The 13,755-nt window shown below is 42.5% G+C and overlaps 1 long non-coding RNA gene across 1 annotated transcript in view; it reads right to left on the bottom strand.

Moving 5' to 3' along the window:
• LOC127550787 (uncharacterized) overlaps positions 1-12,673 on the bottom strand; it is a 53,736-nt gene extending 41,063 nt beyond the window's left edge. Inside the window, exons 1-2 of the long non-coding RNA XR_007950949.1 lie at positions 10,515-12,673; positions 10,083-10,182 (exon numbers count right to left, since the gene is read on the bottom strand). This is a non-coding gene — a long non-coding RNA (uncharacterized LOC127550787). The remainder of the gene's footprint in view (positions 1-10,082; positions 10,183-10,514) is intronic.
• Between the last annotated feature and the right edge of the window lie 1,082 nt (positions 12,674-13,755).

Raw genomic sequence — 13,755 nt, 5'->3', positions numbered from 1 at the left:
AACATTTTTAGCAAGAAACTTGAATAAAGGCATAGATCTCTACTTTTCTATGTGCTTGCAAAAGGCAACTAGAAGAGAGAGCCAACACTTTGGAATACATTTGTTGTTCAGATATTTCAGTCTTGTTAAACTTTTCATGACCCCATTTGGAACATTCCTAGAAAGACAGAGTAATTTACCATTTCCTTCTCCAACTCATTTAACAGAAGAGGAAACTAAGGCAAACAGGGTAAGTGACTTGCCTAGGATCGCTCAGCTAGGAAGTGTCTGAGGCTAGATTTGAATTCAGAAAGAAGAGTGTTCCTGACTCCAGGACTAGCACTTTATATACATTGTATTACCTAGCTATCCTTGGATAACATAGTCAGGAACCAAAAAGATCTTGATAGGTTAAAACTTTGGTTTTAAATCTAATAAGATGAAATACAATAAGAATAAATGTCAGTCTTTAATAATAATAATAATTAATGATAATAAAAGTCTTAAACTTAGGTTGCAAAAACCAACTTTTTACAAGTATGGAGTGTGAAAGGCCACTTAGGTGTTATCCTCAACTCTCACTTTCTCTCACTTCCAAGATCCAATCAGGGGTCAAATCTTGTTTCTTCCTTTGTGACATCTTTCTTAGAAGCTCCTGTCTCTCTCCAGACACTGCTCCCAGTAGGGATGGACCCTCCATGACTCACGCCTGGACACCCAGACTGCAGCTGGGTCTCCTTGTCTCATTCTCCACTCAGCTGCCAACAGGATCTTCCTAAAGTCACTCCCCTGGCCCAATAAAGGCCTTGTGACTTCTATGATCAAATAAAGAATCCTCTTTTTGGCTCTCAAAACCATTCATAACTTGACCTCTTTCTATCTTTCCAAGCTTCTTAGACCTCCCTCCCTTTCCCTTGCAATCCAGTAACTTTAGCTTTCTTGCTATTCCCTTACAAGTTACTCCATATCCCATTCCCCCCCCCCCACTCTCCACCCTCTCCCCCCTGTACCTCAGGCCTAGAACATTCTCCCTCTTCATCTCTGACTTTAAACTTCCCTAGCCTCCATCCAATCCCAGCCACGATCCTACTTTCTGTAAGAAGTCATTCCCAGTCCTCCTTAATCACAGTGCCTTCCCCTCTGAGATTCTCCATGTCCCCTTGCCCCCAATTTATTCTTGAGCTATTTTGTTTCTAGATAGTCATTTGTATATTGTGGGGCAGCTAGAATACTGAGCCTAGAGTCGGGAAGCCTTCGAGTTCAAATCCAGCCTCAGATGCAAGCTGTGTGATTGGGAGCAAATCACTTAATCCATGCTTGACTCTTTCCCCATCTGTAAAACGAGCTGCAAAAGTAATGGCAAACTACTCCAGCACTTTATCAAGAAAACCCCAAATGTGATCACAAAGAATTGGACACGACTGACCAACAATTGGTACGTTGTCTTCTCCCATGAGACTGTGAGCCCCTGGAGGGTAAGAGCTGGTTCTGCCCTTCTTTATATCCTTTGCACTTGGCCCAGTGCCTGGCCTATAGTAGGCTGTTATTATTTGTCTGCTGGCTGACTAGGCAGTAGTTTGCCTGACAGAACTCCAGGGGGTCAGCAGTGGGATGTGCCATCAAAAAAGCTAATGCTAGAGAGCCAAGTCAAACTTTTTGAAAAGCCGTCATGTCCAGGCCTAAGGAAATGAGCTTCTTGCTCTACTTAGCCTTGACTCAAGTAGTGTATTTCGTCAAAGGGTAAAGCCATTGGTGAATAAGCTGGAGAGCTTCCGGGAGAGAAGCAATTTGTCTTAGAGAAGGAAAGACTTGGGGAGTCATGAGCGCCCCCTGCGAGGACCTGGACGAAGGGGGCTGTCCTGCAGAAAGAAAGGCTCTGGCGGAATTTTATAAGGAAAATCTTCCACCTGTTAGAACTGTGCCAGAGAGGAATGGGATGGCCTGGAGCAAGCGCCCCTCCCTGGAGGTCTTTGAACAAAGGGAGATCAGTGCTTGCTGTAGGGGGGACTCTTTATTCACTTGTGGGTTAAAACTACACAGGCTCCGAGCTTCCTTCTAACACTAAGATTCCACGAGTCAGTCAGTAAATAACCATTTATTAAACGCCTACTATGTGCCAGGCACTGCCCTAAGAGCTTTTACAAATCTCTCTGCTATGGGAATGAATCCCAAAGACCAGTAGACTATAATGAGAGTCAATGCTTCCCCCTAGTGGGACATCTTAGTAATTACTAGCTGAACCCACCTGAATGAATCCAGGGTTCAGAGGGTTCCTTAGCTGAGCAGCCCCGCCTCTGGTACCCTGTTGCACTAAACTTAGCTCCCTGAGCCCAGAGCGAGGACCACAGCCGTTTTCTCCTCGGAGTCCAAGAGAGAGCTGTGAGACCGCGCGGGGTAGTGGAAAGAAAATGTCAGTTCTGGTCCTAGCGTTGCCACTAATTACGTCTGTGATCTGGGACAAGTCACGCCTGTCTCAGCCTCAAATTTCTCATCTGTAAAAATAACAAGCGGGCTCCCTCCACATATTTAGTGCTTTCAGGTTTACATAATATGTTGTGTCCATTTTTTTTTCTCACAGCCCTGTTATATATTGGTAGAGCATTTTACAGATGAAAAAATCAAGGCACTGGGGGGGGGGGGGGAAAGGGGAAGAGGAATGGCTAGTCCAAGTCACACATGTTAGTATCAGAACCAGGATTCATGACTTCCTGTCAAGTGCTCTTTCCCCTAAATCACAATGCCTTCAACCCAATAATGCCGCTTCTACCCTTGGGGTTCACAAAGGTCAGGTCTTATCTCCCACTATCTCATCAGATTTTTGAAGGTGGAGATATTATCCAGATCTTCTCTTTCAAGCCCAGGATGGAGGGGAAGAAGGGTAGGGAAAATGAGGAAAGGTATGGAAGTGGAGAGACAGTAAGAGGACTGGGGATTGAACTGATTAGAGCAGAAGCTCATTAGAAAGAGAGAGGAGAAAGAGGAGAGACAGAGAGAGAGGAAAAGGGAAGGGGAAGGGGAAGAGAGGGAAAAGAGAGAAGGGGAGGGAGAGCAGGAGAAAGAGAGAGGGGAGAGGAAGAGAGAATGTTGCAGCAGATGAAAAAATGAAATGCCTGAGAAAAACAAAGATCTGATAAATTTATTAAGCAATGCCTCAGTTTAGGACTAAACCTCTGACTACAAAAGGAGACAAACTTTTAAATGTTAAAAACAATTAATCAAATAAGGTCAATTAATTAAAAGGAAATAATATAATATTAGGTAATCTGTTTTCTAATTGGATAAAAGATTAAGGACTTTCAAAGCTGGGAGGGAGAGGGCAAATATATGCAATTCCCTGAATTCAGAAAAGGAGGTATCCCACTCCCCAAAGTGTCCATTAAAGAAACATAAAATAATAACTTATTGAGTAGTGGGCCAGTTTTCAAATAAAACATAAATGAGTCAGTGTAATTCATGCAATTTCCACAACTAACAATCTAATGTCTTCAATTCCCTCAATTTTCCTCATTTTGGGGGGAGTAGACAGTCTACTCCCCTATAGATCACTTATATATAAGGTTTTTCATAAATTCATAATCAGAATTATGTAAGTCAGCTTACAGATCAAACTACTTATAGGGCTCACAATGGACTACTTTTGAGAAAGGAGATTTACATGTTACCAAGGTAACCAAGAAAACTTAAACATAAAACAGCATGAAAAAAGGCCAAAACGATTCAATAATGATTATCAATATTAACTAATATCAGATCTCCTTGTATTCTAGTGATCCACTGCTAATGTCCATTTAATCAGCACATTTTGAATCCCAGATGTCACATGCAGTCTTTTGGTCCTTAGAAATATCATCTCTTGGACATTTTGAAATAGATTTTATTCTCAGGGCAACTCTGAAGGGGGCTGTGTTTTTCTAGTTCCAAATCATTTGTAAAGGTTCCAGAATAAAATCTTCCAAGATGTAATATAATTTAGCACAATCTCTTAAATTTGGTTTTTCAATCCTAAAATGTTAGAGAATTTCCATTTTTATATGCCACTTGCTGTTTTTATCTTTACCTAAGCACTGTACCTTATATAAAAATCTTTTTTTAGCTTTTTATTTTCAAAATATGTGTATAGTTTTCAACATCCACCCTTGTAAAACCTTGTATTCCAAATTTTTCTCCCTTCCTTAAACAGCAAGCAATTCAATACTTATATAAAAATCTTTTAAAAATATTCCTGAGAGGTACCACTACACACCTCTTAGATTGGCTAAGATGGACAGGAAAAGATAATGGCGAATGTTGAAGGGGATGTAGGAAAACTGGGGCACTGATCCATTGCTGGTGGAATTGTGAATACATTCAGCCATTCTGGAGAGCAATTTGGAACTATACTCAAAAAGTTATCAAACTGTACATACCTTTTGACCCAGCAGTGTTACTACTGGACTTATATCCCAAAGAGATCTTAAAGAAAGGAAAGGGACCCAAATGTGCAAAAATGTTTGTGGCAGCCCTTTTTATGGTGGCCAGAAACTGGAAACTGAACAGATGCCCATCAATTGGAGAATGGCTGAATAAATTATGGTATATGAATGTTATGGAATATTATTGTTTTATAAGAAACGACCAGCAGGATGAATACAGAGAGGCCTGGAGAGAATTACATGAACTGATGCTAAGTGAAATGAGTAGAACCAGGAGATCATTATACACGGCAACATCAATATTATACGATGATCAATTCTGATGGACATGGCTCTTTTTAACAATAAAATGATTCAGGCCAGTTCTAATGATCTTATAATGAAGAAAGTCATCTACACTCAGAGAGAGGACTGTGGAAACTGAGAGTGAAGCACAACATAGCATTTTCACTCTTTTTGTTATTTGCTTACATTTTGTTTTCTTACTAATTTTTTTTTTGATTTGATTTTTCTTGTGCAGCAAGATAATTATACAAATATGAATGCATATGTTGGATTTAACATTTTTTACCATGTTTAACATATATTGGATTCCTTGCCCTCTAGGGGAGGGAGTGGCAGAAAGAAGGAGAAAAATTGGAACACAAGGTTTTGCAAGGATTAATGTTGAAAAATTATCCATGCATATGTTTTGAAAATTAAAAAGCTTTAATAAAAAAAGAAATAAAAAAATTCATGAGATCTAACTTGTAAAACAAACTCTTCTATCTTTGGATAAAGTGATTAGATAGATACTTTTAAAATGGGGAAATAATTTCTTTAAAATTATTGAATAATTTTATATGTAATATCTTTAATCCAATTTTGAGAACTTATTACTAAAGCATACACAAAACTTTAATTTCCATACAAGATACATTTAGAAACCAATCATATACATATGTATATAGTTCTTAGAGAAAACAAACTAATCTTACTGCTTTCTAAAAATTTACTAATCCATTTAATTAGAAAATGTTTACATTGCATCTTTGTCTTATTTTGTCTAATTGCCATTTTAAGAGGATATCATCCCTACATTAAAAGTTGTCTACAAATACAGATTAAAATTACAAGTTTTTCATGCTTGCATTCTATTATAGCAACAGAAATGTTCCAGCATCAATATATTAATTAAAAGATTTAGTATTGTACTTAAAAAAAAATTACTACTGCTCACCTGCTCTGAAAGGAAAGGAAAGAACAGTTATAAACAACGTCAAGACTTATCTCTTCAAGGGCACAGTCTAATCTGATACATATCATAACAAGCTTAAAAACTTCCTTAAACTTTGTTTGATTCCAGGCATGTCATATCTAATAGTCAATCATTTAGTCACAGAGTATCAAAAGAAAGATTTAGATCAATCAGGTGAAGAAATTTCTTATTCAGAAAGGAAATAATACAGTGGGGAAACTGAGTCAAGAGGCTCTTATTTTGTGCCATGTCAAGGTCATCTTCAAAACTTTTTCCAGACAAAGACATCCACTGATAGCAGTTTTCAAACTGCAGTAATATGTCATGTTCCACTCTTGGCTTCATGGCATTTCAGATAACCATACCTGTAATCAAAATTCAAAACAACAGTAAATTATACTCCTGAGAGTTTTTACCTCAAATGGCAAAATTTTACTAACCACATCTTAGGCAGTTGACATTTTATTTATTCCTTACTTATAAATTAAAACTAACCACATTTTCAGGTTTTAGACAATTGGACAATTCTTGATAATTGGCTCATATTAATATATTGAAGCTATATCTTTAAACCATCTTATACATTTTCATAATTTTTGGAAGTGATAGCATCAAGAGAAGAATGACAATAATACTGACACTACCTACCTCCAAAGGCTTTTTCACTACAGGGATGTGGGTTATTCTTATCATATAGAAGGAATTCTTGTTGGACTTACTAGATGACTGCTGAGATTCTTTCTTTCCAGCTGTGACATTTTCTGGTCATACTTGTTTCCTCAGTGATAGTTTTGTCATGGGAGAAAGCCAAAGATAGAGCAACAACAGAAACCCAGACTGGAGACCTGGTCAGTTGTGGGCATCTTCCCTAGTCTTACAAAGAACAAGGGTTAGAGCTTCTAGTCTTGGGTTTTCCCCTCCCTCAAAAAGAACAGACAAGAAAATCTATTGCCTCAGCCATCTTATCTCTGGCAGTCTCGCTGTGCAGTGCAGATGAGTCAAGATAGTTGTGAAGGGAGCTGTGGCCTCCACATGTTCATCTGGCTTTAGAAAAGCCAAACTTCTTGTCCCAGGAGCAGAATTTGTCCATTGTTTTGATGCTGCTCTGCAATGCATGCAAACCAGAAGCAAGTGATTTAAGAGGGCCCTTACTCCAGGTGCTGAAAACAAATGAATTAGGACAACCTGCTGTAATTATATCTAAGCACAGCATTCAGGACATGATATAGAATGGGCCCACTTTTCAAATGGGGCTAACCTGAATTTGAGAGGCACGATGAAATTCAGTGAGTGATGGCCTGGAGAATTAGGAAGTTCTATGTTAGCTTTGTGACTTGAACAATTCACACAATGTGAGTCATAATCCTCGCACTCATCACCCTCCCAACTCTTATGAAGACTTCATAATCATCATGAATGTGAAACTGTTATGTCTATAAAACGAACCAATCAGCAAGCATTTGCTAAGTGCCTACTGTGTACCAGACCCTGAGCTAAGCACTGGGCACAGAAAGACAAAAACAAATCTTTCCCTGGGAATGTGCATAAGTATATACAGAACAAACACAAGGTGAATACATGCAAATACAATGCAGTTGAATATAAAGTTGCTTGGGAGGGAGGGAGGGAAGCTCTAGCAGTTAGGAAGATCTGGAGAGATTCCAAGCAGAAGATGGTACCTGAGGAGCATCTTCCAGGAAAAGAAAACCTAGGAGGTATGGGGGAAGGCTATTACAAAAGCACAAAAATGGGAGATAAAAGCTAGAGGAGACCTGGGTGTTTGAGGCAGTGTGGCACAGGGGAAAAATGGCCAGATTTGTCCTAAGTAGCCTGTCTCTGTTCTATAAAATGAGAAAACTGGACTCATCATTTCATAAGGCCTCTCCTGGCCCGGTGGCACGTCATTGCTGTCTCAATTTCCCCACCTGTTACATAGACTGATCTGGGCTAAGGTTGATAGCCAGACAAAACCTTTAAAAAGCTCTCACTATATGCCAAGCACTGTATGTTAATAAAAAAGACAATAAGCTCCCCAAGGATCTCACATTCTAATGGGAGAAGTCCAGACATAAAAGAGAACTGGAAGAGGAAGTGGAGGAGAAAGTGCTAGTACTTTACCTGGGTCATAGCAGCTGAAGAAAAAAAAAAGGAAAGTCTGAAGGGCTAGGAATGGCATTGAGCGTGAAAGGAGTACGGCCTGGGGGGCAGCTCATGAAACAGTGGTTCAGGCCAAGAACTCGCCAATCCCAAGAGAGGAGAGAGGGCAGAGGCATCTCCAGGCTCCTGGTGAGGAGGAGGAAAGTCTAGGAATTGGGAAATCTGAGTTCTTTGTCCTCACTACCTCCCAAACTTGGAGCCAATCTTTTTTCTCTCTCTATTTTCTCATCCATAAAATGACCAGGTTGTACTAGATTATCTCCTAAATCCTCTCCAGCTTTGCCATTCTGTATTCCGACTCCTGGGACCCTTTGAGCTCAACTGTTCTGAGGCTATTGGGAGAATCTAACAAGAGGAAAGAAAAAGTGCCTTAAGGGGAAAAAAAGTATAATATTATGCTAACTATTTAGCACATTTTTAATATTATTAACTGAGATCTGTTTATTTAGTGCCAAGAATCTGAATTTACCTCACAGCTTTACAACCAAACAAATCTCATGCAATCAGTGTATCTCTTTGCTGCCCGTTTCTTGGCTCTCTCAAAGATGTGCTTCTGGGAGCTCTCTCAAATATACATGTACCAGCTGAGCACCTCAGAGCCGAAGCCTCAGGAGGAAAGTCAGTAGGAAGTGGAGAGAAATTGGATCACAGACACCATCTCCAGATGGGTTTTCCACTCAGAACTTTCATATGTAAAAAATGGCCACAGAGTCTGGCTCCCCCTATATTGCTGCCTCTGCCATCAGCTAAAGCTGATGAGGTCTGCTGCTTCCTGAGTGTGTGAACTTGGAAGAGAGAGAGGAATCAATGGCAAGAGAGGAGAGAGATGACTTTCTTCTCTTCCAGAAATCTCAAGGTTGGACAGTTCCATTGCCAAGCAGCTTTTAAATACTTTCCATTCTTGGGAGATAATCTTTTAGACTGACATTTGCATAGCAAACTGAGGCTTACAAAGTATTTTGTACACATTATCTCATTTGATCTTCACAATGGTTCTGCAAAGCAGATGGGACAAAGTATTATCTCCATTTTGCAGATCAGAAAATTGAGCTTTCGGACTGTCAGGTGTTTGTACAACTCTGTCACATCTGGAAGCAATACTAACCTTTCACCTTTAACAAACTTGGTTCAAAAGACCAACCTCATACTCTGGAGATAGTCCACCGATTCCCATCCCCCCTCTCCAGCTCCAACATTCTAGGATTAGGTGAGTGGGGCAGGCCCTGCTACAGGGAACTAGAGGCCTTCCTGTTTTATGACTGCTAGGCCAGAGTTAGAGAGAAATCACTGTGCTGTTCATTAGATTGTGAACTCCTCAAGGGCAGGGACTAGCTTTTGCCTCTTTTTGTATCCCTTGCATCGAGCACAGTGCCTGGCACATAACAGGCACTCAGTAAATGTTTATTGACTGGCTGTTCAGGTTGATATCCCAGCAGGGGAATGGCAGCTGAGACCGCATTAACATTGATGAATCATTAATGAATGCCCATTTGTTACCTCAGACTGAGCAAAGCATTGATAAGCTCCAGGACTCCTCTGTTCCTACTAAATAAGATCCAAACCCTTTAGTCTGGCTCTCAAAATCCTCCCCCCTGCTTTCCAGTTTTTTCTTACTCTACTCCCCTCGATGTTCTCTCTGTGCAGCTCCTATATGTACATTCAGCACTTTCTCCTTTTTGTATTTTAGCTCCCCTCACTCCCTATGCCTTGAATGTTTGCTCTACACTAAAGATGTCAAATATAGCCCACCCACAATGCTGCCCAGTGCTGATAAACCAGATTAAATGCAATTGGGAAATATTTAACTAACTAAATAAAAACACCATGAAACATAAACTTACATTTTAAAAGAAAACTAATACACCTCCAGCAGCGATCCTTCTCTGCGCTAGCCCACACCCCTCCATTCCCATCTCTGCCCGTTGCAACATGGCTCACTCTCCAGTGTCCATGTCCAACGCCACCTCCTCCAGAAAACCACCCATAAGTCACTGTAGAACTGTTGTATATCTGTTGGTGCCTCACGCCGTCCCATGACAATAAAAGCCTGGCTTTTATAGCAAGCGAGGAGCTATAGAATGTAGTGCTAGAAGAGACCTTCCAAACCCCTCCATTCTCCACCTGAGGAAACTGAGATTCAGCAAGGTCTGACCAAACTCCCACCAGCGTCTCCCCCCAGGGAATCCATGAAGTCATACAGCTTCTCCCCAGCACTTACCACATAGAAAGCAGGATGAAACAGAGCATTGGAACTGGAATTTAACAAATAAAATCAAATCACCTTTTTGTTCACTTACTCTTTATGTGACCTTGGGCAAATCATTTCTCTCCATATCTCAGTTTTTTTCTCCTTATAATGAAGAAATGGGATCAGATTGTGTCCCCAACTCTAAACTCCTATGAATACAGGAGAGCATAGATTTTAATAGATTTTTGCTGAATGAATGAGCTCGCTTCCTCCCTTCTGCACCCAGACCTCTGGTTGTGGGGGCTGCCTCCTCCCCGATGTTATTATGGCACATTATTTGGTTTTTTCCTATTTTATTCCTCGGTAAATAAACATTTCATAGACACTGGGGACATGAGGAATGAGGCCCTAAATTGACGGGGACTGTTTATTAGAGTTCTTACAGCGCCTCTCTTAGCCCCATTGATTTTTTTTTTTTTTTTTTAAGATTAGGGCTGTTCCTGCAGCTTCTCTTGACGGTCAAGATCAGAGTCATGCTTACCCTGAAGAAGGGAAATATATCTTCCATGAGGAGCCAGATCTTGCTAATAAGGAGATGAGTGGGGAGGGCGGAGGAGAGCCGCCATTGGCTCATTGTTTCTGCTGTCTGACGCTGAGAGTGACACTTTCTATACGCAGAGGGTACAAGGAGGGGGTGGGTGACTAATGCCTCAGATGCCAGCCGTCAGTTTCCATAGAGAAACGTTGCTGGCAACCAGGGAGTCCACGATCCTGTAAATTCATCTTCATTTCCCCCTCTCTGTGTCCCGGAACTAGGGAACACGCTCCCAAGCCGGGCTGCGCGGCCCGCAGGGCTGACGCAGCGCTGGGGGCTCATGCCGGCTCTGACGCACAGCAGTCTCCGGGGACATCTGTCACCGGCTTCCCCGTCTGCATCCAGGCGGCGGTTCTGCTCTGCCTCTCCGTGCCCGGGGGCCGCGCCGTGGCCGCTCCCTAGTTACCGAAAAGCAGGGCCCCGCCACTAGTCACGACACCTCACAGCATTGCACTGTGACCTTGCTGTGGGCCCGACTCTTCGCGGGCCCGTCTGGGGCTTGCTCGGCAGGGACACTGGCGTGGTTGGCCGTCTCCTTCTCCAGCTCATCTTAGAGGCGAGGAAACTGAGGCACGCAGGGGCGCCCAGCAGCCTGGGTCTGAGGCCGAGGGATCTCGCGGCGCCCTCGGCCGCCCTCCGGGCACAGAAGCCACTTAACTTCCCCGTGTCCTCCCCGTAATTCCGGGGCTAGTAATGCTGAGGGCCCTCCCGGCTAGTTCTGCGCGTCCCTGCCCCTCTGTGCCACTTGTCCTCTTGTAACTTTCACGGCGTTTCTGGTGGCAGAAGCCGGAGAGATCCGGTTCCGGTCCCGCTTCTTACACGCGCCGGCTCCAGACCTCCGGGCTGCGCTGGTCCGGGGGGCGCTCCCAGGAGCCTCTGCCAGGTACATCGCGGCTGCAGTCCCTGTGCACCCCGGTAGCATCTGGACAAGCTGCAAGAGGCTCCGGGATCAGAGGATCCCAGGGCCCGAAATCAGGCTGAGCCGGGCCTCCGGGGTCAGCTGGCCAGTCTGCTCATTTTACACACGGGCTCCCTGAAGTCCCACGGGTTGTATCAAAGGGGAGATTGGAAGGCCCTCTAATTCTGGGGCCAGGCCCTCCTTTTTCAGCAGAGGAACTCAAGCCCAAGGAGGCGATGTGATTTACCCAAAGCAGACGGGGGCAGGACTTAAATTCGGATCTTCTCCTTCTCCGTTCCATGCTCTTGCCACTAAGCCACATTATCGCTTCTTTGTTCTTCAGAGAGGCCCCCGAGGAACAATTATTTTAATCCCCAAGCTACAAATGGAGAAACTGAGGCTCAGAAGCTAGCCCAAAGCCACAGAGCAGCGCCCCCAGGATGAGAGCCCAGGCCTACTGTGCAAACCCTTGGGGCAATCACTCACTTTCCTCCACTGTCAAACGGAGATGATAATGAAGCTCACCTCCTGGGCTGTTTTGAGGATTAAAAGAGATAGCTGCAGCCTTTGTCAAGGCTGGTTTCCTTTCTTCCTTCCTCTCTCTGCTCTACCCTGCTGCCTCTGCCCCAGCGCCTCATCTAGTCCAGCATCTTTTATCAATAAACCTCTACAGAGAGCTGGAGGAGTTAGAGTTTAGCTTCCCAGGTTCAATTTCAATCACTTCGCCACGTCAAATCCCAAATCCTAAAGTCCCCAGAGTCTGTGTTCTTATTCAGAGCTGGTGCTCCATCCGGGCCAGGGGTCCTCAAACTGCAGCCCGCGGGCCAGATGCGGCAGCTGAGGACATTTATCCCCCTCACCCAGGGCTATGAAGTTTCTTTATTCAAAGGCCCACAAAACAAAGTTTTTGTGTTTACTACAGTCCGGCCCTCCAACAGTCTGAGGGTCAGTGAACTGGCCCCTTATTTAAAAAGTTTGAGAACCCCTGCGCCTAGAGAATCAGCCCATCAACATGTCTGATTGCCCCTTTCCAACTCTATAAAACAGAGCAAGTACCTTGGACTATGGACCTTAGTTTCCCTTTCAGTTAAATGAGAGTGTTGGACTGGATGGATTCCAAGGTCTTCTGGCTTTGACATTCTGTATTCCATCTTTTAAGATCGCTTCCTTCCAACTCTGACATTCTGAACGAATGAATGAATGCTAATCTTCCTTTCTAATTCCTCCATTAAGCTATGGTTAAGCCAGGTCCAACTTGCTGCATCTGTCAAAATGGCCCATGTTCCCACTGGCCCTTAATTCCTGGCCATGGCATCTGCTGTGGGACTGCGCCAGACAAGCATGTGTCTCATTTTGCTGACATTAATAAGTGAATTGTCCAGTTGGCACATGAAGGGAGAGCAATCACATCCACGTGTTGGCATGAGGGATGTCACGAAAGAGCTATTCATTTTTACAAAAATTCCCATTCACCATTTCCACCGAGGGTTGCTCAACAGGCTTAAATAGAAGAATGAGAAGTGTTTGGGTTAGCTGGAGTGATAAACCATTACAATGAGTGGCAAGGGGAGACTATGCAATCTTTTATGAAGAGCTAGTTAATACAATGCCATAGATACTAGCTAAAACTGCCAGTTAGTTTCTTAATACACTGTTCTGATTGCCTCAATACTCTACTCAAAATCTTTCAGTAGCCCAATCCCTACCACCTATAATATAAAGTATAAATTCCTTAGCCTTGGCATTTAAAGCTATCATCATGGCCTTCCAACCTCATTTCCTCATTTCCCTCATTCCCTCATTCATACTTTATATTCCAACTAAAATGAATTATTTTCCCTTCCCCTAACAACTCTCCTACTTTCTTGCCTTAAAAAAAAAAAAATTAAGTTTTTATTAAGGGCCTATCATGTACCAGACATTGTGCTAAGCATTTTACATATATGATCACAACAAATCTAGGAGGGAGATGTTATTATCATGTCTATTTTACAATTGAGATAGAGGTTAAGTTTTTGGGTCACACAACTATTTATTATCTGAAGCTAGATTTGAACTCAGAATTTCCTAATTCTAGATCCAGTGTTCTATTCACATTTTTACACCATTTCCTGTACTTGCCCTTCTTTCTCCTCCAACCTCAGTTCTTCTTTTTTTTAAAGCCTATCCATCCTTCAAATTCTAACTCAGATTTCTTTTCATGAAATGTTACATAATGCCCCTAGGAAAGAAAAGTGATTTCTTCTTTGATTTCATAGCACTTTTTGCCATTCTGATGTCCTTGTCTTA

The sequence above is a fragment of the Antechinus flavipes genome, chromosome 2, assembly GCF_016432865.1.
Source record: "Antechinus flavipes isolate AdamAnt ecotype Samford, QLD, Australia chromosome 2, AdamAnt_v2, whole genome shotgun sequence".
Taxonomy (NCBI): Eukaryota; Metazoa; Chordata; class Mammalia; order Dasyuromorphia; family Dasyuridae; genus Antechinus; species Antechinus flavipes.
Note: the sequence above shows the minus strand (reverse complement) of the source record. Positions and strands in the feature narration are given on the sequence as shown.